Here is a 2,120-nt window from a genome sequence, read left to right as displayed (position 1 = left end):
ATGCAAAATCTTCAGATTTCCTTCAGTTAGTGAAAACGCATTAATTTATGTCCTCTGTAATAGCAAAATGGCATAATACAAACTTTGGGGGAAAAAAAGAACCTTAAAAGCAGTAAGAAAACAACAACAACAATAACATGCTATGTACAAGGAAACCCACATAGCACAATCAACTGATTTTTCTGTAGAAAATTTTGCAGCTAAAACAGACAGTCATGATATATTCACTCAAAGTGTTGAAAAGGAAACAAAACAAAACAAAACCTTCTATCCAAGAATACTATACCTGGCAAGGCTATCAAGTAGAACTAAAGAAAAGATAGAGTTTACTGAACAAGAGGGAAAAAAAAAAAACCACAAAAAGCTAAAGAAGTTAATCGCCACTAAACTAGCATTATAAGATATGTTAAAGGAAATTCTTTAAGCTGAAAAAAAGAAAAGGGTATAAACCAATAACAATAAAATATATGGATGTAAAAATCTCATTGGTAAAGTTGAATATATGGTAACAAACTATAGAAATGATCCCTGAAAGTACAGTCTTTCAAGTTGACTATATAGTAAAGGTAGTGGATTAACGATTAGTAAAACTAGTATGAAGGTTAAAAGGCAAAAGTTGTAAAATTAACTATGACTACAAAATTAGTTATGATATACACAAAATAAAAGGTGGAAAATATGACATCAAAAACATGAAGCATGGGAGAGAGGTAAAAATGTAGAGGTTGTCGAATGTGTTCAAATTTAAGTTAATATCCACTTAAAATAGACTATTGTGGGGTGCCTGGGTGGCTCAGTGGGTTAAGCCTCTGCCTTCAGCTCAGGTCATGATCTCAGGGTCCTGGGATCGAGCCCCGCATCAGGGTCCTGGGATCGAGCCCCGCATCGGGCTCTCTGCTCAGCAGGGAGCCTGCTTCCTCCTCTCTTTCTCTCTCTGCCTATTTGTGATCTCTGTCTGTCAAATAAATAAATAAAATCTTTAAAAAAAAAAAACAGACTAGTGTGTGTGTGTGGGGGGGTGGAGTGTATATACATACACACTGTTATATGTGAACTCCGTGGTAACCACAAAGCAAAAACCTATAGTAGGTACATAAAAGATAATGAGAAAGGAATCTAAACATAACACTAAAGAAAGTCAATAAATCACATAGGAAGAAAGAAAAAGAAAAGAGAAGAACTGCAAAAATAGCCAGAAAACAATTAATGAGTGGTGGTAAGTACATACCCATCAGTAGTCACAATAAATGTAAATGGACTAAATATGCAATCAAAAGACATAGAGTGGCTGAATAGATTAAAAAAATTTAAAAAGATACATGTTTATAAAAAAATAAAAAATTTAAAAAATAAATAAATAAATAAAGATTCATCTATATGTTGCCTGTAATAAACTCATTAAGGACACACCACAGAGTGAAGTAAAGGAATGGAAAAAGATATTCCATTCAAATGGAAATGAAAAGAAAACTGGTGTAGCTATCCTTATTTCACAGAAAACAGACTTTGTAACAAGGAAAAGAAGGGCATTACATAATAATAAAGGTATCAGTCTAATAAGAGAAGATAACATTCATAGGAACATAGGAACTCTGAAATATGTAAAGCAAATATTAACAGACATAAAGGGAGATTGACAGCAGTGCTAAATAGTAAAGGACTTTAATATCCCAATTACATCAATGATCACCCAGGCAGGAAATCAGTAAGGAAACATTAGCTTTACATAACACATTAGACCAGAGAGACTTATATACAAAGCAATCTATCCAAATCTAACAGAATATACATTCTTTTCAAGTGCACATGGGATATTCCCCAGGACAGATCTCATGTATATTAGGCCACAAAACAAGTCTCAATAAATTTAAGAAGATTGAAGTCACACCAAGCTCTTTCTGACATTATGGTATGAAACTACAGGTCAATTAAAAAAAGAAAGCTGGAAAAATCATAAATATGTGGATGATAAAACACCAGGCTACTGAAGAACCAATAGGTCCACCAGTTTACTGAATACCCAATACGTCAATGGGAAAATCAAAGGGTTAAGCTGAAAATAAGTTAAGACAAATCAAAATGGAAATAAAATAATCCCTCTATAGGATGCAGTGAAAAAG

The 2,120-nt window shown here is 33.3% G+C and overlaps 1 pseudogene; it reads right to left on the bottom strand.

Annotated features, from left to right (window-relative positions):
• Positions 1–448: 448 nt before the first annotated feature.
• Positions 449–544, bottom strand: LOC123389467 (annotated as a pseudogene).
• Positions 545–2,120: the final 1,576 nt, after the last annotated feature.

Source organism: Mustela putorius, unplaced genomic scaffold, assembly GCF_011764305.1.
Source record: "Mustela putorius furo isolate JIRA1106 unplaced genomic scaffold, ASM1176430v1.1 tig00003974_pilon_pilon_pilon, whole genome shotgun sequence".
NCBI classification, from domain to species: Eukaryota; Metazoa; Chordata; class Mammalia; order Carnivora; family Mustelidae; genus Mustela; species Mustela putorius.
This window is presented reverse-complemented; position numbering and strand designations above follow the sequence as displayed.